The sequence below is a fragment of the Canis aureus genome, chromosome 28 (genome assembly GCF_053574225.1).
Source record: "Canis aureus isolate CA01 chromosome 28, VMU_Caureus_v.1.0, whole genome shotgun sequence".
NCBI classification, from domain to species: Eukaryota; Metazoa; Chordata; class Mammalia; order Carnivora; family Canidae; genus Canis; species Canis aureus.
This window is the reverse complement of record NC_135638.1, coordinates 15,252,579-15,277,473: the sequence shown is the minus strand read 5'-3', so window position 1 is coordinate 15,277,473 and position 24,895 is coordinate 15,252,579. Positions and strand designations below refer to the sequence as shown.

General features: G+C 34.5%; 2 long non-coding RNA genes across 2 annotated transcripts in view; one reads left to right on the top strand and one right to left on the bottom strand.

Moving 5' to 3' along the window:
* Positions 1 to 503: 503 nt before the first annotated feature.
* The window catches only part of LOC144300456 (uncharacterized), a 230,010-nt gene continuing 205,618 nt past the window's right edge, over positions 504 to 24,895 (bottom strand). The window contains exon 5 of the long non-coding RNA XR_013367086.1: positions 504 to 675. This is a non-coding gene — a long non-coding RNA (uncharacterized LOC144300456). The remainder of the gene's footprint in view (positions 676 to 24,895) is intronic.
* Positions 12,930 to 21,176, top strand: LOC144300459 (uncharacterized). The gene is made up of 3 exons (XR_013367103.1): positions 12,930 to 13,017; positions 16,393 to 16,487; positions 19,131 to 21,176. It is a non-coding gene; the product is annotated as an uncharacterized LOC144300459 (long non-coding RNA).

Here is a 24,895-nt window from a genome sequence, read left to right as displayed (position 1 = left end):
GTATCCTAGGGGTGGGGTAGAGATAAAGGAAGTTTCCAAAGGACTTTTTATATGTTAAAGTTGACTTATTGGGCTAAAATTGGTTTTTGTTCTTAGCAAAGTGTCAACATGGAGGCAGTTGAACCACTAGGGGAATGTCACTCTGCCTGGTTCAAGGACTTCTCAGTGGGCTGTAGATAGTAAGGAAATTTAATTTAATTTAATATTTTTTCTTCCATTTTTGTTTCCCACATCAATACCCATCACCCGTGTAGACCATCCCCCACCTCTATCAACCCTGTTTGTTCACTATCTTTAAGTGTTTCTTATGGTTTGTTTCTCTCTCTCTCTCTGTCTCTCTTCCCCCATCCTCAGTATATTCATCTGTATTCTTAAATTCCACATATTGGCCAAATCACATGGTATTTGTCATTCTCTGAATGACTTATTTCTAGCTCCATCTACATCATTGTGAATGGCAAATTCCATTCTTTTTGATGGCTGAGTAATATTCCATTATATATATATATATATATATGTATATATATATATATATATATATCACATCTTTATCCATTAATTAACTGATGGACTTTGGGGCTGTTTCCATGGCTTGGATATTGTTGATAATGTCTGTGCATGATTTTCTTTCTTCAATCTGTGCCATAACTGCAGTGTTTATTTCAGCTGTGTCCCCTGGAAGAGAAAGTATATAAATTAAGTAAGGATTTCAAAAGGTATATTTCATTTGATCCATTTAAAATTATTTCTTTGCTTCCACAGAATGAGAGTTACTATTCAAAAGGAGAGGAACTTTATATTCAAAAAGAGAAGAACATTATAACTTTAAGGTTATTCATTAAGGAATATTCATTAAAGAGCAGACAGTATCTGACTTATTTTCCAAGTAATATAGCTATTTCTACATGGCACTAAACAACCTTTTGAAAAAAGGGAGAAAAATTAGCCAACTATCCTTTCTCTCTACAAATGCAATAAACCAAAGAGTGTATTTTTGTTTCCTAAAGGATTTATTTTTTGTTGGATTGTGTGATTGGTTAGTCAGTGTAGCAAAAGTTTAAATTCTTACTGGTATACCTTGCTTCTCTGAAATTACAAATTTCTTCTCTTATGGAAGATTTTCCATTAATGACAATTTAATGACAATTTAATTTGTCACAGACAAATCTGTGACAGAGCAATCTAAAAATAATACTTAATAAGATGGTGCGTTCACTTGAGAGTTTAAAAAGGTATACAAATTGAATATTTCATAATTTGCTTACTATAATGTCAACAACTACACTGACCAATCCTATTTATTTGTTTATGTCCTTATGGCATAGCACAGTATTTGGCCCATAGTAAATGATTAATCTGTCTTTGTTGATATTAAGACTTTTTCAAAAATATTTATTTATAGTACAGATATTAGACCTTAAAGAACTACTGGAATATTTTATTATGAGCCAATTTATTGGTTGAAGATATAGGCAGGAGTTTGGTAGGGAAAGCTACCCTCCTGAGGATTCTAATTAACATAGCAATTATTTATATATTTATATAAATATATACACATTGTCTATATGTATATAAATAATGTCTATATATATAGACTTTTAATATATATATAAATAATAAAATTATGTATATCTATCTATCTATCTATCTATCTATCTATCTATCTATATATATATATAGAGAGAGAGACATACCTCAGAAATATTATGGGTTTGGTTCCAGACTACTGCAATAAATAGAGATCACTAAATTTTTTGATTTTCTAGAGCATGCAAAAGTTATATTTAGGCTCTACAGTAGTCTATTAAGTGTGTAATAGCAGTATGTCCTAAAAAACAATGTACGTACTTTAATTGAAAAATACTTTATTCCTAAAGAATGCTATTATCCAAGCTTCTAGTGAGTTGTAATCTTTTTGTTAGTGGAGGGTCTTGCCTTGATATTGATGATCACTGACTCATTAGGGTGATGGTTGATGAAGGTTGGGTTGTGGCAATTTCTTAAAATAAGACAACAGTGAAGGGTGCTGCATCAATTGACTCTTCCTTGCACAAATAATTTTTCTTCAGCAATGCTATTTCATAGCATTTTACCTCCAGTACAACTTCCTTCAAAATTGAAGTCAAAAAAAAAAAAAAAAAACAAAAAAAAAACAAAAACAAAAAAAAAAATTGAAGTCAGTCTTCTCAGACTCTGCTGCTGCTCTATCAAATAGGCTTATGTAATATTTTGAATCCTTTATTGTCATTTCAACAGTGGTCATAGCATCTTTACCAGGAGTAGATTCCATATCAAGAAACCACTTTCTTTGCTCACCCACAAGAAGTAACTCATCATCTGTTAAAGTGTTACCATGAGGCTATAGCAATTTAGTCACACATAATTCTAGTTCTTTTGCTTTTCCCACCATATCTACAGTTACTTCTACTGATGTCTTAAGCCTCTCAAAGTCATCCATGAGGGTTGGAACCAGCTTCTTCCACACTCCTATTGATGTTGATATTTGGACCTCTTCCCATGAGTCACGAATGTACATAAAGACACCTACAAGGGTGAAACTTTTCCAGGTTTTCAATTTATTTTCCCCAGATCCATAAAAAGAATCAGTATCTATGTCAACTATACTTTATGAGATGTATTTCTTAAATAAAAGACTTGAAAGTCAAAGTGAGTCCTTGACTTATGGGCTGCAGAATGGATGCTGTGTTAGCAGGCACAAAAACAATATTCATCTTGTATATCTCCATTAGACCTCTTGGGTAACCAGGTACATTGTCAATGAACAGTCATATTTTGAAAGAAATTGTTTTGCTGAGAAGTAGTTCTCGAGTGGGCTTAAAATATTCAGTAAAGCATGTTATAAATAGGTATACTGTCATATAGGCTTTGTTGTTTCACTTATTGAGCATAGACAGAGTAGAATAGCATGATTCTGAAGGGCCCTAGGATTTTCCGAAGGTCAATGAGCACTGGCTTCAGCTTAGTCATCAGCCATCAGTCCCTAAGAATAATCAGCCTGTGGAGCCAGACATTGATTTCTTCTATCTAACTATGAAAGTCCTAGATGGCATCTCCTTCCAATAGAAGGCCATTTCATTTCCACTGAAAATCTGTTGTTTAGTATAGCCACCCTAATTATCTTAGCTGAATCATCTGGAAAACTCACTTGGTGCAGCTTATATCAGCACTTGCTGCTTCACCTTGCACTTTGACGTTATGGAGACTATTTCTTTTCTTAAATCTTATGAACTAGCTTCAGCCAACTTCAAACTTTTCTTCTGCAGCTTCCTCACCTCTCTCAGCCTTCAAAGAGTTAAAGAGAGTTAGGGCCTTGCTCTGCATTAGGCTTTGGTTTAAAAGAATGCTGTGGCTGGTTTGATCTTATTCTCCAGATCACTCAAACTTTCTCCACATTAGTAATAAGGCTATTTTGCTTTCTTATCATTCCTGTATTCACCGGAGTAGCACTTTTAATTTTTTCCAAGAACATTTCCTTTACATTCACAACTTGCTTAACTGTTTGGCACAACAGGCTTAGCTTTTAGGCTGTCTCAGCTTTCAACATGCCTTCCTCACTAAAATTAATAATTTCTAGCTTTTGATTTAAAGTGAGAGACTTGAGACTCTTCCTTTCACTTGCACATGCAGAGGCCATTGTAGGGTTATTAATTGTTCCAATTTTAATATTGTGTGTCCCAGGGAGCATGGAGGCCCCAGGAAAGGGAAAGAGGAGGGAGAATGGCTGGTTGGTGGTGCACTGAAAACACACACATTTATCAAGTTCACTGTTTCATATGGGCATGAATTATGGTGCCCCGAAACAATTACATTAGTAATGTTGAAGATCACTGATCATAGATCACCATAACAAATATAACAATAATGAAAAAAAGTTTGAAATACTTCAGGAATTACCAAAATGTGACACAGAGACACCAAGTAAGTGAATGTTCTTGGAAAAATGGCACTGATAGACTTGCTTGATACAGGGTTGCCACAGATCTTTAATTTGCAAAAAACACAGTATCTGTGATGCACAATAAAGTGAAGAGCAATAAAATGAAGTATACCTGTAAACTAAGAATTGACAACAAAATGATAAATTGCTGAAAGGTTTTGTGTTCAAAGTAAACTTTGGGAATTTTGACTAATAAAATGTTTTAAGTTGTTTGTAAAGCTACAAATTGCCAATTATGCTTATTTTTTAGAGGACTTTTCCCCAAAAAACAATTATCTGTGTTAGTTGTTAAAAGTGTTTTGAACTTTTAGGCATGAATTAAGTAGTTGATATTCAGGTAAGAAAAATGCTCCAGCAGGTTTAACTCAGTTATCGTATAGGCTTCTCTTCATCTTTGAATTCCCGACTTAGATCTTAAACGATGAATAAACCTATTTTAAAGGGTGACTTCACAAAATTAAAAAATCTTAAAGGAAGTAAGTGTAACATTTAACATTGTAATCATTATGAGGATGGCTTTCCATGTCTTCCTCTGCCCCCAACCAGGAAAAACCATACCATAATAGAAAACCATCAAATCACAAAGAAAGAGATCAAGAGAGAAAGAAATGAATTACAAAGCAATGAGAAAACATTTAACAAATGATCAGTAGTACATTCATAATGTCAATAATAACTTGAAACAGAAATGTACTAAATTGTTAAATCAAAAGACAAAGGGGGCACCTTGGTGGTGCAGTCACTTAAGCCTCTGACTTTTGATTTCAGTTTAGGTTATGATCCTGGGGTCTTGAGATTGAGTCCTGTTTTGGGCTCTACACTGAGTATGGAGCCTGCTTGGGATTCTCCCTCTGTCCCTTTACCCCTACCTGCCCCCCAACTCTCTAAATAAGAATAAGTAAGTAAATAAGTAAATAAATAGTAAAAAAAAAAAAAAAAGATATAGAGTGTCTAAATGTGTTTAAAAAATAAGACCAAGTATATGTTGCTTATAAGAGACTCATTTCAGCTTTAAAGAAAACACATAGACTGAAAGTGAAAAGATTGGAAAAGGTATTCTATCCAAATGGAAGCCAAAAAAAGTAAGGATAGTTATATCAGACAAATAGACTTTAAGCCAACTGTAACGAGGCAAAAAAAAAAATCATTATATTATGATAAAGGGGTCAATTCATCAAGAATATATAACAATATAAATATTTATGCACTCAACATAGAAGCACCTAAATATATAAAGTAAATATTAACAGACCTGAATGGAGAAATACCAATAGAATAATGGGGGGGGGGGGGATTTCAGTATCCATTGTCAATAATGGATAAATCATCTGGTTGGAAATCAATAAGAAAGCATTGGGCTTAGACTACATGTTAGACCAGGTGGACCTGACAGATATAGACAGAATATTCCATTCAACAGAAGCATAATACACATTTTTTCTCAAGGACATAGGAAATATTCATCAGGGTACATCATATGTTGGTCCACAAAACAAGTCTTAATAATTTTAAAAGATTGAAATCACATCAAGCGTCTTTTCTACGCACAATGGTATGAAACTAGGAATCAGTTACAGAAAGAAAACTGGAAGATTCATGAATATGTAGAGATTAAACAACATACTGCTAATCAAGAAATGGGTCAAAGTCAAAGAGAAATATAAAAATATCTTGAGACAAATGAAAATGGAAACACAATATATCAAAACTCATGAGACACAGCAAAAGCAGTTCTAAGAGGAAAATTTATAGTGATAAATGCCTCTATGAAGAAAAAAGTTCTCAAATAAACAACCTTTATATCTCAAACAACTAGATAAAGAGCAAACAAAGCCCAAAGTTAACAAAAGGAAGGAAATAACAAGGATAAGAGCAGAAAGAGATAGAGAATAAAAAGACAATAGAAAATATCCATGAAACTAAGAGCTTTTTTTTCCTAAATAAACAAAATAGACAAACCCTTAGGTAGACTTACCAAGAAAAAAAGACAGATGACTCAAGTAAGGAAAAATAAAAGAGGAGACATTATAACTGATACTACAGAAATACAAAGGATCATGAGGCTATCATGAAAATTATGTCAACAAATTGGCACAATCTAGAAGAAATGAATAATTTCCTAGAAACATACAACCTACCAACACTGAATCATGAAGAAACAGAAAATGCGAACAGACAAATTACTAGTAAGGAGATTAAATGAGTAATCAAAAACCTCCCAACAAACTAAAGTCTGGGACCTGAGGGTTTCACTGGTGAATTCTACCAATATTTAAAGAAGAACTATAATATCAATCATTCTCAAACTCCTCAAAAAAAATAAATAAAAAAGGAGGGAACACTTCCAAACTTATTTTATGAGATCTTTACATATTAAAAACAAAATAAAACACTGACAATATGACTGAAATATAATCTCCCAATGGACTACATTCAAAAAAGTAGCATTCACATTTGCAACCACATGAATGAAGCTAGAGAACATAATGCTAAGCAAAATAAGTCAAAGAAAGATAAATATCATATATTTTCAATTATACGTAGACTTTAAGAAACAAATGAGCAAAGTAAAAACAGAGGGAAGGAGAGAAAGAGAAAGAGAGAGAGAGAGAGAGATTGATTGAGGGAGGGGAAAACCAAGAAACAAACTATAGAAAACAGACTGATGGTTACCACAGGAGAGATGGGTGAGGGGATGGGGGAAATAGGTGAAGGGAATGAAAGAGTACATTAATTTTGATGACTACTGAGTATTATATGAAATTGCTGAACCACTATCTTGTACACCTGGAACTAATATAACACTATATGTTAAGTACAGTGGAATCAAAATAAAACACACACACACACACAAAGAAATGCAATTGTGTAATGTATAGAATTGTTGAATCACTATGTTGTACACCTGAAATTAATATAATATTTTATGTCAACCAAACTTCAACTTAAAAAAAGAGATCAGTCAACTTTTACCCAGAAAAAAAAAACAAACCACATATACTATAGTAGGGAAGAACCCCTACTCTCTTGAAAGATGACCTAGAAGAATCTAGAAGATGATCAGAAGAGAGGTGACACATGATAATACAGGCAGAGCAACAAACTGCCAACCAAAAGGTTTAACTGACTCTAGAGTTAAAATTGCAACTGACATGCTATCACTTGCTCAACAAAAAAAAAAATAGAGAAAAGAATGGATTTATGAGTTCATGCATGTATAAACTTCAGACACACAGACACACACACACACACACACAGAATATCTCTGAAAGGATATGGAAGAAAATAACCCTGATTACTTCCTGTGAAATAAACTGGTGGCTCCCAAGCTAAAAAGCCCCCACAAACTAGCATTCATTTATATTCTGGTATGTTGTTTATCTTCTTGGTTTAAATTCTATTTAAAATTAAAAAAACACAAATGATGCAACACATTAATTGATTTTAGAATTTACTCCTCCATTCTTCCCTGTATTTATATATATTTATATATGTATAGATATATATGTATATAATTTTTTTATGTATATAATTTTTAAACCACTTTATTGAGGTATAATTGACATACAAAAATTTCACGTATTTAATGTATACAACTTGATGACTTTGGATATAACTATACATTTATGAAACCATCACCACAATTTATGCCACAAATGTATCCATCACCTCTAAATGTATCCATTCTTCTCACCTTTCTTATTTATTATTCTTTTCTGTGATAGACACATTTAATGTAAGATCTACCCTCTTTGCAAATTTTTAAGTATGCACTACAATATTGTTAACTCTAGGCACTATTTTGTACAATAGATCTCTAAGACTATTCATTTTGTATAACTGAAACTGTGCCTTTGACCATCATCTCCCCATATTCTGAGCCCCACCCCCCTGCTCCCATCTCAGGCTACCGCTGTTCTAGTATCTCCTTCTATGAGTAGACTATTTTGGATTTTTCATAAAGTAATATCATGTTGACCACTCATTTCAGTCATATGAGGTTTTATTTAAAAAAAAAAAAACCTGATTCTAGGTGTCTGTCCCTAGAGATAATGATGTATTTCACCTGGGGAGCAAGGTAAGACATCCAGTCCTCAGATGATTCTAACTGTTGGCAAAATGGAAATACTGCTTTAGAAAAATGTACAGAGGTGCATTTCTTTGCCTAAAAGATTACGAATTTGGAAGCTAAATGATTTTCTTGACGCTTGTTTTTATATATTTACATCTGCCTAAGGTAAGGTAATTATGAGTATGAGTAGTATTTAACTAATTCGTACATTTCTCCATATAATATAAACTACATTAAGAAGTCACACTTTTGCATTAATCAAAGAAAATAAGAATATATAAATACTCGAGGAAAAAGCAGAAATGCAGACTTGCATAAAAAGAGAATGGATTTAATATCATTAGATGTACTGAGGAACTCTTCCTCTGGCATGTTTACAACTACTCATTAGTTGACAGCATTGTTGGCTCTAATAATCTTTAATAGCTAGGAAATGTTCACTTATAAACGCCTCAGTTATTTTATTTGCATGAGTTCCTTTTATTTTAAAATCCACCAAGATGAACCATTCACACGCTGTCATTAGTGACTTGAGAATGTAGAGAATTTCCATTATTTTAAATGTATATACTGAAAATATCTGAGCCAAAAAATGATAAAATCCTCATCTGATTATAAAAGTCATATAGAAATCTAAAGGACCTAACATAGCCTGAATAATTCTTTTTTTTTTTTGAAACACAACGTATGTTTTATTTTTTATTTTTTTAAGTGTTTTATTTATTTATTTTTTTTAAAGGAACACATTTGGGAGACTAGTACCAACTTATTTCAGGACTTAGAAGAAAGCTACTACTACAGTCAAGAGTAATATTGGCATAATGATAGGTAAATATATCTATAGAATAGAATTGAGAGTCCAGAAACATACTCATATGTATATGATTAGTTGATTTTTTACAGAGTTACAAAGGGATATAGTGGAAAAAGGATTGCATTTTTAACAAACAGTGCCAGGTAAATTATTTATATACAAAAACAAACCAAAACCAAATGACATGATCTATACCAGGTACACCACACAAAAATTTACTCAAAATGGACTACAGACTTAAATATAAAATCTAAGAACATAAAACTTCTAAAAAAAAAGCACAAGAGAAAACCTTTGTGACTTTGGGTTAGGCAGAGACTTCTTAGCTATGACACCAAAAGTATAAGCCATAAATAAAAAAAATAATAAAATTGCATTTTGTCAAAATTAAGAACTTCTCCTTTTCAAAAGACATTGTTAAGATGAAAAGACAAGCTATAAACTAGGAGAACATATTTGCAAATCACATATCTAAGAACTTATATGTATGTAGAATATATTTTTAAAAATCTCAAAACTCAGTAGGACAACAAAAACTCAATATACAAAGAATAAAAGATTTAAATAGATACTTCCTCAGAGAAGATACACAAATCTCAAATAAACATAAGAAAGAAAGCTCAATATCATTAGCCATTAGGGAAATGAAAAACAAAACCACAATGAGATCCTACTGTATACCTATCAGAAGGTTTAAAATGTAAAAGACGGACCATCCCCAGTGCAGACTAGGATGTGGAGCAACTGGAAATCTCATGCATTGCTGTTAGGGATGTAAAATGATACAGCCATTTTGGAAAACACTTCAGTAGACTCATAATGTTAGTTATACACTTACCATAAGACCCAGCCATCTCATTTCTAGGTATTTATACAAGCTTAATGAAATTCTGTGCTCTCACAAAAATCTGTGCACAAATATTTATAGTGGTTTTATTTATAATTGCTCCAAATTGGGAACCACCCAAATGTCCTTCAGCTGAAGAATGCATAAACAAATCTGGTACATCCATACAAAGGAATAAAATTACTACTCAGTATAATGTATGAACTACACACAGCATGGATGATTCTTATGTGCATTTTACTAAGTGAAAGAATCCAGAATCAAAAGGCTACATTCTGTGGTTTCATTTTTATGATATTCGAAAAGGCAAAACTATAAGGAGATAAGATAGATCAGTTGTTGCAAGGGACTAGGGACTGGTGGAGGTCCTGACAACAGAGGGTCATAGGGGAGTTTTTTGGAGTGAAGGAATTGTTCTCTGTTTTGATTTTGACAATGGTTACATGATGGTGTGTTTTTGTCAAAAACTGCTGAATTATGCATTATGAAACAGGGTAAATTTTACTGTATATAAATTATACCTTAATTTTTTTAAGTGTCAGAATAAAGAACAAAAAAGTCTGTGTATGATGACCGGTTGCTTCCCTCATGAATGTAATTCTTAATATTCATAAAAATTACCCCACATTGATTCAACTCTTATTGAATTCCAACTCAGCACTCAGTAATGCCCTGGATAGCAGCTTTGCCCTGTGCCGACTCATTTGTACTTGAACATCTAATCCCTGTATTCTGGCTTCACTTGAGACACTTTGAGGATAAAGTGAAGGGTGTGTCTTATTTGACGTGGAGAAATCCAACGGCCAAAGCAAGGACAAGCAATGTTCCATCACTGTGGGAGTGACTTACGTCACATATAAAGAAGTTCCCCACCGATGAGTAGTAGGAGACACTAGAATGGTTGCAAAGGAAACTATAAGCACTTTTCCAGAACCTTAAGGAAAGAATATGGGCATCTGATTCTTATGAATTTGCTCACGCATCACATACTTCCTGAATATCTCCAGAGCACAAGGCACAGGCAAGGCTTCAGGCGCACATATACAAAAACTGAGTAAAATTCTGTCCTCCATAGGGGCACCTGAGTGGCTCAATCAGTTAAGTGTCTGACTCTTGATCTCAACTCAGGTCTTGATCTGAGTTGTGGGTCCAAACCCCATATTGAGTGTAGAGGTTACTTAAAGAAATAAAAGAGATCTGTCTTCCATAAAAAGAAGGAAGCTATGATATACAATTATGAAAATAAATCCACATGTAGCTAGCTCGAATTTTAACTTTAGAAGTGCTAAGTCAACATAGTCATCATTTGCAGACATTTATCTCTCCCAACAGAATAAAATGTTGCAAGTATTTTAAAATAAGTATGTATTTAGGAAGTAAAGATGTAGCATGATTCAAAACATTAGTGACTCAGGCCTGTGAGATATGAAGTGCTGCTCTAAGAGTCAGGCCAACAAACTGATTAGATCTGGAAATACATATTTAGTCTTTTTCATGAGACCATCGATTTCTTTTAACTGTCCTAATTAGGGAATATATAGTAATTAATACAAATTAGCTTAGAGTTACAGTTACTTTTAAGTTACAGCTTACCAGTTACAGTAGAGTTACTGCCTACTTTCCTATAAATTATGTATAGGAAAATTCATATACTGACTTACAAACATAAGAATTTGAGATTAAAATGCTCTGTGATATGCAGTGTTTCATAACAAAGCTAGTTTATTTAATACATTCTTTTGGAAACTTTTTAACATCTTGTTGAAATTACACATTACATAAACATAAATCATTTGGATAAGTCAATTAATGTAGAATATAAAGCAAACAAGACTCCTAAACTCCTGTTTATGGGCATGCTTTTCTGTGTTTATGACTATAATTCACAAAGTACAAATCTGAATAGCCATCCCTTTGGGAATCTGGAAATGTTCTAGCATCTGCTATAAAGAATGTAGTATCCATGTTTACTGCAAAGGTGTGAGCGGAGTTCTAACATGGAAAGCAACCCTGACAATCTAGTCTCATTCAACATATACCTCAATGGCTGCCAGTGGGGACACCATTGCTATTCTCCTTCCTCTTTTCCCCTTGAGCACTCAGGCTTCTGTTGATGACCAGGAGGCACAGAGTGATTTATTGAGTAACATTAAGGTCCTCAATCTGTGGCTAACAAATAGCTGTAGAGGTCAGGGTTCGTGGAAGGATAGGGTAGACGAGGTGGGCAAAAGAGGAGGGGAATTATGTGGCAGGCACGATTCTAAGGTGATTTGATGCTTTGTTTAATTATCACAATAAGCCAGAGAAATAGGTGATAATATCTTTAAGTCATATGCGCGCAGCCAGATTTAGGTGAATCTCTATGGTGTTATTTTTTTAAAGATTTTTTTTTTATTTATTTGACACAGAGAGAGAGAACACAAGTAAGGGGAGAAGGCAGAGGTAGAAGCAGGCTTCCTGCTGAGCAGGGAGTTTGATGCGGGCCTGGATGGGCCCAATCCCGGGACACAGCTGGGCCAAAGGCAGACGCTTAATGAGCCACCCAGGCACCCCCTCTATGGTGTTATTTAAAGGATGTCTGCAGGTACCAGGAAGACCTGCTCCTTACTGCCCCTCTAAGTCTTTTCATCTGCTTTTCTTAAATTCCTGAGACTCTGATTACCTCCATCAGGTTCAGGCAGTATTCTGTAGTGTTGCCCACTTAGGAGAAGGCATATATATTAGTGTGACCTAAGGTGCTTGGTAAAGATACAATTAACTGTGCCCCACTTGTGTTTGCCAATTGCTAGGACTGAGAATGTGGGAGTGAGAAATTGCTTTCCCTTAATCATAAATGATCTGTATTTTTGGTAACATTTTATTCATGTGCTTTTAAATAATAATGAGTGACAATAATAGGAATATATTAAGAATCATTTTTCTGTCATACGGTTATCCTAAAAATTTCAGTGGTTTTCTGTGAAAAAAGATCAATAAATGCATGGTTATTTTTCTTTATTAATATATTGTTACAAGATTATATATCTCAATAGCATGCAGAAATATTCTGTACTTGGTATAAACTTTGGGAAAGGAAACATTAAAATGTGGGAATATTAATATGAAATGAATATATGAGAATCATTAAAAATAGATAATACCACAAATATTAAATATTTTAAAATTGCTTTAAAATGAAATTTTAAAACATACAAAGCATTCATTGCCATGATAATCTTTTTTGTTGTTTTTCCTTGACAGATATTCTGGATATAGAAAATGTTCTTTCATTTTCGTGGAATTGTTAAGAAAGCATGCAAAGCCTTCTTCAATTTGGGCACATTAGGGTATATATGCTTTATATAAGCTATTTTCTGTTCTTTCTCTTTTTTTTAAAGATTTTATTTATTTATTTTACAGAGAGCGTACAAGTAGAGTGGCAGGCAGAGGGAGAGGGAGAAGCAGACTCCCTACTGAGCAGGGAGACTGATGCGGGACTCTATCCCAGGGCCCTGGGGTCAGGACCTGAGCAGAAGGCAGATGCTTAACCGACTGAGTCACCCATATGAAACTATTTTCTTCTTATACCAGGAAAATACTTTGTCTGCTCGAACTGATTGTATTTGTTTGTTTCTGGTTGAAATTTGTATTAATTCCATTAATCTGTATTCACTTGTAACATATATTCAAATACAAGAAAATGCTAGGGAATATTATTGAGTAGTATTCAAATGACAAAATATCTGGATCTCCCAAGCAAGATTTATAGGAGTACAGTGAATTATGTATCAGAAAGGACTAATTTTGTTTCTAAAACTTATTTCTTGAGATATCCTTCATAAAAGTATATTACACATAAACATTAATAGTTATATTAATTGCAAGAATGACTCACTGTTAACAGCAGACAGGACCATGAATGCACATTCTAAATATGGCAATAGGTCTAAGCAATACTGGCTGATGGGATTCTAACTACTAGCTGGTTCCCTCCTACTTTCTCCAGTCTTGGTTTTTGTGGGAAACAAAGGCAGAAGAAAAATTATTAAATTTCCTTACTACCAACAGCCCTTTGACAAATCCTTGAAACAGGTAGGGTGACATTCCTCTAGGAATTCAGCTGCCTCGATGTTAATATTTTGCTAAGGGCAAAAGGCAACCTTAGCCCAACCTCCAGGATCCTTAAGTCTACTTTAACATATAAAAATTCCTTTGGAAATTTCTTTTATCTCTACCCTGCCTCTCCTTGCCCCAAGATAGATGTAGGCAATCATCTTCCAAGCATATGACCCACCAAAGAGTCTCATAACTGAGTTTTTAATAAACAGTAATAAATGACTTATTCCTACCAATAGTTAACCCCCTCAGAATCTGGGAAACCTTGTTTCCAAAATACCTGGGAGGTTTACGCTATCCCTAACTTCCTCCCAACCTGAAAGTATATAATGAGCCACTCCTCATGACCCTGGTGCACCTCTTTCTGCCCACAGGTCCTGTCCCTGTGCTTTAATAAAACCACCTTTTTGCACCAAAGATGGTCTCAAGAATTCTTACTTGGTCATCTACTTCGAACCCTAATATCTTTCCTACATCACTGGTTCCTAAAATTGTTGACCTTGGCTTTCTGCTCTGAATGTCAGTGTTTTCTGCTTTTGCTTGAGTCAGTCAATTTCTTTAAGCCAGGATAGACTCTACATCTATTGTTAAGCTTTAAGTCTTGCAAAAGAATTATAATACCTTTTTGTGTATTCCTGATTTTTTTTTAAATAATTTTTCTCTGAATTGGGGAAAACACTTACATTTCCTGAGAAACACCAGGAAGGAATTCTCACATGGAAACACTATGCCTCACATCAGAGATTTCAACAGATTGAGGCAAGACCTGCGAGTCCTCAGTTTTTTAAAGATTTTATTTATTTATTCATGAGAGACACGCACAGAGAGGCAGAGACATAGGCAGAGGGAGAAACAGGCTCCCTGTGGGTAGCCTGATATGGGACTGAATCCTAGGACCCCAGGATCATGCCTTGAGCCAAGGCAGATGCTCAACCACTGAGCCACCCAGGCACCTCGAGAGTCCTCATTTTTAATAAAATTCCCAATCACCAAAGTTTATAAACTACTAGATTGTCTTTTACAGGTGTTTTTCATTAAAGTATAAATATCTCCAGGCGGGGTAGTAAAATAAATCATTATAAATCACTACCACCTTAATGAGAATATGTTGCCTCATAGCTCTACTTTAAGGCAGAAAGCTGAAAGATTCTGAAGGAAGTGGGTTTCTAACAGAGGTTTTGGAGAAGAAAGGGTAATTATGAGACCAGGTGTAGGTGAGCATTTCTTTGGAGCATTCTGACCACCTATGGAGAGAAGAAAGCGAAGTAAATAAAAGCGAAGAAGTAGAGAGGAAGCTTATCTGAAACAGTAATTTTAGAAGATTAATTTAAGCTACCTCATCATTTAGCCCAGGCGTTTTCTACTAAAACCGAGAGCTTAGAAAAGGAAGGAAGTTAAAGGTATGGGATTGTGATCGCCTCCTGGCAGGTGGGGACATCAGGGAGTTCCAGTGGGAATAGAGCTCTAGCAGTCTGAGTTATCAGACAAACAGTTTGGTGGGAGGAGTATAACGTGATGTGGTCATCAGCCTCAAAGTGAGGATTCTAAGTTAGGGGTCTGTATTGGACCTGTAGCTACTTAAAGGAAAGCAAGGTAGGCTTTTTAGTGAAAAGATAACAGAGAGGTGCGCCTGGGTGGCTCAGTTGGTTAAGTGTCTGCCTTTGGCTCGTGTCATGATCCCAGGGTTCTGGGATGGAGTCCTGCATCAGGCTCCCAGCTCAGAGGAGTCTCCTTCTCCTTCTTCCCCTCTCCCTGCTCACTTTTGTGTGCTCTCTCATTCTATCTCTCAAATAAATAAATAAAATCTTAAAAAAAAAAAAAAAAGAAGAAGAAAAGAAAAGAAAAGGCACTGGAAAATCCAGAGAAAGCTGCTGTTGTGTTAGGCACATTGAGTCAGAACAGCATGATGCTTTGAATCCGGAAGATCCTGTTAGAAGGTGTTTCAAATTCTTTTTTGCTGCAAATGCATCTGTGCACAGGTATTCCCAATAATACCAGGAAATTACTTATTCTGAACAAGGGCTAACAATGACAAAATGGGTTGTATTCTGTAGGATTTGGTAATTTAGCCCTGACACCAAAGTGTAGCCCATGGATCAGCAGCATCAGCATCACCTGGGAGCTTGTTACACAGCTTGTTCATAGTAAGTCCTATCCCAGGCCCGTTGTATCAAAATCTGCATTTTAACTGAATATCCAGGTGATTGCATGTCATTAACGTTTGAGAAGCCCTGGAGTAGGACAAGAAGTCTCAACCGCAACATGTTTCAGAATTAGCTGGAAGGTGAATTCAAGCAGAGAGTGTTTGATCCCATCTCTAGGGTTTCTGATCCAATTAATATAGGATAAAGCCCAAGAATTTGCATTTCTAACAGGCCTTCTAGAAGTTGATGCTAATGTTGCTGGTTCAGGTGTGAAATTTTAGGAACCACTACTTTAAGTAATATCAACTCTGTTATATAGCCTCTAGTTTCCATATTTGTCTTAATTTTTTTTTTCTTAAGAAAAAAAATAGCTTGTTCAGTTGCCTGGTTCTCCTATTTTATTTCATGCTGTATAATATGTCGGCTGTAACGGTCACTAACTGTTGGTAATGTTTCTTTCAGTTTATAGCTGCGATTTTGTTATAACATTAAAACAAGCCTCAGGATGGATGCGTCATCTACAGACACTTCTTATATGGAAATCTCATCAATCCTAGGTGATTCTTTAACCACTGAGTTCTATGCCTGATTTTATATGACTCTCTTAGCTGTAGCTGATTGGACTAGGGTAGGTCTGGAGGTTCATGGACATTCAAGCTATATTTTGGAAAGCAGCTACTGGAAGCATATTGTAAAGAAATCTCTGTCCAAATAATAAAGATGGTGAATAATTGTACTTATTTTTTCCACTTGGAAATTTAAATTGGCTGTATAAGGAGAGAATTTTACAGGTTTCAGAAGGACAAGTCAAAAGATACATTGAGAATTCACTGTTTGCAGGGCCAAAGAGGCAATAAGTGTTCTTCTAAGAGCAGAATTTATGAGGAAAAGACCAGGCAAGGGCTAGGCTAGGGATAGAGTTTTGGAGACTTGGTTCATATTTACAAACCTCAAGTACTGAGATATAGAGGTGAATGTCAATGATACTTACCTAAATATGTACACAAATATGAACTCTATTCTCTGTTTAGGATTGAATTTGAGAATTGCTCTGTCTGTCCTGATCTTTTATTGATGATTTGGCAAATCTCACTATAGTAGGGACAGATTCTTAACATTATATAATTACTCAGCTAATAAATATAGCTGGGGCTTTGATGAAGATAACATTCTTGTGGTTATTAGTGGTCTTAGTCAAATATTTACAAAGCCCTCTACTTTCTGGCTCCCTCTTAAGTGTGCAGTAGATTAGTCAGGATTCTAGGAGGAAAAAGATGACACAAACAATAATTGAGAAATGTTTAATAAAAATATTACTGTTAGAGTTTACAGAAAGCAATAAATGACAAGACAGAAGGCTAGAGCTAACAACGGGAGAGATCTGTTATCCCCAGGGCTGGAGGGACAAGGGGAGGGAATGGTTACCTGGTTTCAGAATCTGAAGAGGGTAGCTGAATGGAGAGGGCTACCTGCCTGGAAATTGGGAACTCAGTGGGTGAACACAGTTTATCCACAGTGACCCCAGAGGGAGGGACATACGGGAACAAATAATGCAACTCATTCTCTTGCCTTCCAGTTACTTGCTGGTACCTTCCAGTGTTTGAACCCATTTGGAAGTTCTAGGACAAGAAAGCAGCCTTCTGCATGTATAGAAGTGTACAGAATACATCTAGAGAAATGAGATACTTAGCAAAGATGTAGTAGAGTAGATAGTTCTCCACAATGACTCCTGAGAAAAAGTAATATATATCACTTCTGGGACAGAGCATTTAACTATTGGTGCAAGACCCTTCAGAGCTCAAGAGTTATTTCAGACTGTGACTCCTTTGTCAGTCTGAGTTGTTGGGTAATGACACCCAGAACAGAGCTTCCAGTTAACTCTTGATGGGCATACACTATGAATGGGCATAAAATATGATGTGCATATAATATGAATAAAAAATGAACCATCTAAAGTCACTAGGATTGTGGAATTATCTGTTATCACAGCATAACCTATATTACTAATACAGATGTTGTTACCAGTAACTGGTGTATTGTTATAACCAAATAACTACAAAGTCTGTCATTACTTAGGAGACATAATGTAAAATAAGGGAACTACTATTTGAAGCTGGAAGGATGGTAATTCATATTATTTAGTGGTTAAATATATGGTAAAACCATAATCTACATTCATCTGCCAGGCAGATAATATACCAAATGAAGTTGTAACTTTAGGGAATAAAGTTGTAACAGAAAAGTGAATGGATATGTGGGGTTATAGTAATATTATATTGATATTTGACAGAGAAGGATGACAAGAAAGAGGGAGAAGAGAGAGAAATCAGGTAAAGAGAGATACTGAGAAAAATGAGAAAGAAGAAAAGAAGTAACCAACTTGCAAGAAGTAATTAAAGAAAATAGTTAAGAATTGTAGCCACAGAGTCTTGTAAGAGGCAGCTAATTCTCATCCAAAACTGGTGAAAAGTAAAACTGAGACAACTTTGACAAATAAAGACCAATTAGAATTCATTCTGTGGCAAGTTTCAAACTTAAAATATGGCTGCCACCCTCATTGTAAAGTCTCTGAATGGATTAAAAAAATCTTACAGCAATGGTCCAAATTAGGCTATAGTATCCAGGAGGCATAGTCATTTGAACAAAATGACTGAGAGAAAAGAGATTAAGCATGTGATTCTCCCAAAATCTGAAAGGATCAAGTATCTTGTAATTAAGGCAGGAGAAAAAAGAGGGTTGGAGGGATAAAATATCAAAGAAAGAATAAATCTAAGAAAGGATGACTTAAAAATGATGGTACATATGGAGCTGACTTAAATAGGGAAAAAGTCTACGAAGTTTTAAAAGAGTTATATTGCTAAATAAGCCATAAGCTTTGACTAAAAATTCTGTGACAATTGTGCGACTGTTGTTATCTTGTCCTTGTATCACCATTGGATATTGGGTTGATGTTTGTAGATAACTTTTGAGTTCATTGATCTTCAGCTCAAGAGGAGCTAGACACACTTGATGTGAAAGAGATGCTGAGTTTGCATTTGATGCCAAGCCTGGATGGGTTGTGGAATTGATTCCCTGCAGGGAGAGGATAAATATTTCTTTTCTGAAGGAGGGAGAGGAGTTGAGTATTTGGTACAGTATGTTTGACTGTATTATTCATTAGTGCTATTTGGCAAAAGTTTTTTTGTTTCTTTTCCTTCTAGGAATTCATTAACTTCTCAGAACTGGTCATCCTGACCGTGTAACTGGATGCAGCCATGTGAATAGTTTTGGCCAGTGAGCTGTGAGGAGGAGATGAGGCATGAAAATTTCTGGCTGACACAAAATTCTCCAAAGCTCTTTACCTATGTCACTGGGACCAGCAATTTTCCAGAGAAATGGGCCTTGCAATTTGGATCCAGAGTAAGAACAATTCAGAACAAAGAACCACCTTGATTCACAATAGACAGGTAATATGAATGAGAAATTTTCTTATAGTATTTTAAGCCTCTTAGATTTGGGAAACAATCTGGCACAGAAGCATAACATTTTTCCTGACTGATATAAAAATAGTTGATTCTTGTGGGGAGGTAAGATTGAAGTAGAATATCCTTTCTGAAAAGAACTGCTTTTTCTCACCATATATTTAAGGTTGAACAAGGAATTTACAGATTATGACTCTTTGTAGATTATATAAATCTTGTTTCAGATAATAACACGATAGAGTTAAAATTAGCTGTTTTCATTCCTAGGTGAGTGTGGGATGGAGATGGTTATATAATTTTGTGAACAGAGTTGTTTATAAAATTGACCTTATAAAGCTGCTTACAGCTGACAATAGCTCTTATATTTCATGTTTATATTGTAAGTCAGTATATCACTAGGTGAAATACTGTTTATTTGCATCTGAAATTTCTTTTAAAGATGCTTCCTATATCAAGGTATAGTACGATCAACATGGACACTTACCTGAGCATCCACACTGAGTGAATATGATCTGGGCTGTTTGCGGAATTCTTTCACAGTAGCTCTATCCAGGAGATGTTCATCCACAGAGAGACAAAATAAAAGGGTGTCTCAAGGTTAGAACATTCATCCTCCTTAGCTAGAGTACAGATAAAGTAGATTTCTCTCCTATATGAGTGCTCTCTGAAAGCATTACTATTGCTTCATCTCTGTTCATGAGAACTTTAAAAGACAAATTCTAGAAAGAAGTTGTCTTTCTTTACATTGGCTTCTTTAAGGCTCAAAGACTTGGAATTCAGGACAGAATGAAAAGCATTTCAAATACCGTATCTACTGGCATTGGAGGAAAAAAAGGTTTTATTCCCCCATGAATTGTCATAGAAGGAAATGAAACTTGCTAAAAACATATCTGCTATAAAACTATAACAGAAAAAGAAAAAAGAGTACTATTTTTCTGAACTTTATCATTGTAATCTTTCTATGAATTCTATTAAACTGAGATCCCTGCAGAAATGACATAATTGGCCAATATATTTGTGGTGTAGGTTGCATACATTTATAGAAATTATTATGGTTAGTGCTGTGAAATGATTTAGTTGTTGCCTTTCACTTACTTTCTTCTTTCAATGTAACTAAGCACACAACAAACTCTTTAAAACCTGTGCAACAAGGGGAAATGAGTATAATATGACTGGGAATTTTGAAATAAAAATTTGTAAGAGATCAGCACTGGTTTATCCAAACATTTATCATATTAGTGCTTTCTGGTGTAACAATTAGAGGTATTAAAAGTTCTAATATTACTTGATAGACATTTGCATGTTTGGAATAGTAAATATGGTAAAATGTTGCAAGTTACTGCCTCATATTCATTAGTATTAAATATTTGTGAGGGGCAATTATCTTGAATTTCTAATAGAGAACAATAAGTACAAGTATTTTTATTCTAACACACATTTTACAGCATTGGGCACTTATGGTTTCATAGTTTCAGTAGGTTAAAATAATACTAATTGAAAACAAAATAGGTAGAAGTATTAAATACATCTATATATACTGAACTAAAGGAAGATCTATAATCTTAGGAAAAATTTAAAATAAAAGTTCAAATTAATGGACATAGTATGATCTGATTCTCATAAAAGTAATGTAATCTATATATATCATGTATCATACATTATATGTATATGTTATATATTATATACAAATCTGTATAGCTATAGATGATACATGTTCGTACATATAGGGACCAAAGTAGTGGTTATCCAAGTGTGTCTGCAGATTCTTAACCTTTTTTTTTAACATCCCCCTATAGTTTTACTTGTCACTGAAAGCATGTAATACTTTGTAATTCAAAAAAGTAATAAAGAAAATATAAACAATTATAAAACAGAGAACAAGTGAAAGGATCAAGTATGCCTTGGTATGTTTGTGTTTGATAAGGTGTGCCTGCTTTCTTCCCTTTTATTCGTACTAAGTATAATTAAAATCATTACCTGTGATATCAACCCAAATATAATTCTCTGAATTACAGTTTTAATTCATTATTATTCAAAACAAATTTACTAAAGTTCCATGCCTATTTTGGCATTTAAATAATTTAATGTTTAAAATAAGTTTAAAAATGCCCAGTTATACAGATAATATATTATCTTTGCCCCATTAAACTTTGCTAATTTTTTTTAAAATTTAACTTAGCCTTTCTGTAAACCATGAACAATTTTCATTTTTGCCCTTTAGAAGAACAATTTGTGTTATGAATATTTTGGAAAGTGGTTCAGCTGTTTAGATAACAATAATAGATTTTCCTCAGTAATTTTGCTTTTTGGAGTTTAATCATGCTCTAAAGCACACTTAATTTGTGGATTAGAGCTTTTTGAACAACACAATTACCAATACAATTACAGAGTCCTGTGGAAATTATTTGCAAGGCAAAGAACAAGGGGGTCAATACAAATGTTCCAGGCAGTATCAGTGAAGCAGATGCGATGGATATATGATCAGTAGCCAAAAGCCTATTCTTAAATAGAACTTGTTCGTGTGTTTTTTAAAAAGATTTTATTTTTTTATTCATGAGAGACATAGAGAGAGAAAGGCAGAGACTTAAACAGAGAGAGAAGCAGGCTCCATGCAGGGAGCCCAACGTGGGACTCGATCCTGGGACTCCAGGATCATGCCCTGAGCTAAAGGCAGACGCTCAACCGCTGAGCCACCCAGGTGTCCATGTTTGTGTATTTTTGTATTCATTTATTTGCAAAATCTTTGTTGAACACCTACTGTGTTTCATGCACTGACTATATGCTAGACCATAGCTTTATAATGATAAACCAATGCAAACATACCCCTGCCTCACAGAACTTTTAAGAATAAATCAAATGTAGGAGCTTTTTCACCTGACTCCTATTTAACTGACACCCCTCATTCCCTGATGCTTTACATTACTCTATAAAACTTAATGACTGAGGTGCCAGACATGTAAACAGTAGCAAGGAGTGTGCTGCACATTAATATGCTCACTTTTTGTTCCCACCCATTCAATTGCGTCCTTATGCCATCAGATGAGTTTGTTCCTAAACAAGTTCCTTAAACAAGTTTTGTTACTTTAATTATGTAATTCAATAATGATAGCATGAAGAAACATAATATGAATGCAAATAGAAAATCGTTGCTTTGAAATTTAAGTAGGTTGTTTTAGAAAGAATTGGTAAAGGGTTATTACTTAGTATAATGGTAGTTTCTAGTTTTGGAGACCAGAAAACATCCTTGAGCAAATGACAGTTGAGTCATGGTGTGTCAGACAATGGGCCAACTCAGTGTAAGTAATTTTGGGGACATAGGTGGGAATGGCATGTGATACACTTCTATGTAGGAAAGGTTCTATGACATCTTTGAAAGTCTAGTGAAGTAAAGAGAGTTCAGAGAAGAGGGATATAAAGTAATTAATTTGAATAGGAAGGATCTAGATTATGTAGTACCTGAAGGGCCACAGCAAAAACTAGGGTTTCTGTTCTAAGGGCATTAGGAAGCCTTTAAAGGGTATGATGTGAAGAAAGAAAGAAGAAAAAAAAGAAAGAAAGAGAAAGAAAGAAGAAAGAAAGAAAGAAAAAGAAAGAAAGAAAGAAAGAAAGAAAGAAAGAAAGAAAGAAAGAAAGGAAGGAAGGAAGGAAGGAAGAAAAAGGAAGGAAGGAAGGAATGAAGGAAGGAAGGAAGGAAGGAAGGAAGGAAGGAAGGAAGGAAGAAGGAAGGAAGGAAGGGTATGATGTGATACGATTCGACTTGTGTGTAGAAAAGTGTGCTCTGGCTGTAGACTGCAGAAAAGACTACAGAAAGAATGCCTCTAGAACAACCAGTTAGTAATTTGTTAGAAAAGTCCAGGTAAGAGGTGAAAGACTAGTTGGTGAGATCAAAAGTGGACATATTCAAGAGGCTTAGGAGGATGAGGATTTAGTTTCCTTACACATTCATGGCCTCTGCATGTACTAATATACCACATTTATAAAACAGCAATTTATATTTTCACTATTATATGCAAATGTTTTCATCATAATTAAGCCATGTAGTATACTAGAGCTCCTTTCTTATCCCATTTTTTGTTTCCATGGTGTTAATAATTACTTTTTCGGGCTATTTGCTGAATTAGTCTAATAACTAAAACTAATTCGTTGTCAAAATCTCTGCCAGAACTATGTAAACTTCCTCAATCACTTCTATACATATCAGCTGATTTATCAGTTTCACTATCTTCTTTTGAAGATATCCCTATTGGCCCCTTCCAGTGCCCAGTATTTAATTATTAGGCTTGCAACATTACTGTCAAATTCATATTTCCCTTTAACCTCATTTTGGAAATTCCTTTTGCCTCCTTTCTGTGTTACTGTATCTATATCTTCTTCTTTCTTGGTTAAATTTTTGTTTCGAAGCACTCTATTGTCCAGTAGCCCCTTGAGAAATGGTATACAGTAACAATTTTTTAAAAAACCTTCCATGTCTTTTGATGTCTTTATTCTAACCTCATGATTGATATTTTGTCTGGATGTAGAATTAGAACTTGGGAATAGTTTAATGTATTGGATGTAAAATCATAGCTGTTAAATTTAGAAGACATTGGTCCTTGTTCTAGCTTCTAGTACTGCAGATGAGAAGTCTGATTTCTGGTACTCTAATTTTTTTTCTGGAACTTGTATCGTAAAATTTCAAAAATAATTTTCCTTCAAGTGGATATTTTTAATCTTGCATTTAAAGTATTTCATAGGCCTGTTGAGTCTGAAAACACGTCTTTAAGTTCTAGAAGTTTATTTTATGTCCTTTATACATTTTTCCTTTGGATTTCTTGGTTTCATTGTTTGGGACTTCTATTCATCATAAAAGTTGTGCCTCCTATTTTGATTCACTTATTTTCTCATATTTTATCTTCATTGTTTTTCTTTTTAGTCTATTTGCTGGGAGATTTACTCTATTTTATCTTCCATACGTTTTATTATATTTTATATTTTTATATTATATTTTTAATTCCTCCTTTTGCCTAAATTTATATATTTTAAGTCAAGTACGCATATTTTTCATGTTTTTGGATATATTATCTTTATTTCTTGAGAATGCTAAAATTAGGTTTCTTTTTTGTTTGTTTAGGTTTCTTTCTTTCTTTCTTTGAGAGGTTTTTTGCCCCCTTCATTAGCATTATCTCTGCTTCATTTTTTTTTTTTCAAATTAGAGACCTTATGGTGTATGATGATTCTTTTTGTCCTACTTATGATTAAGATGAAAGCTTTTATGAGTTAGAAGCTATCTATTTTGCAGAAGTAGGATTTGTGGGCCTGTGGGCATTATAGTATGGCTATAGCTTGGCAAAATGGCTTTTTCATTGGATAATTGTAGATTTTTTTTCTTTAGAGGCTGTCAGTTCTCTCAAAAATAATCCTGCCTTCTTTACCCTGGCATAGGGATTGATTAAGCCTGTTTGTGACCACTCATTACTAGTAGAGAAAGGACCAGGAGCTCGACATTTTAGTGACCAGATTTTCCC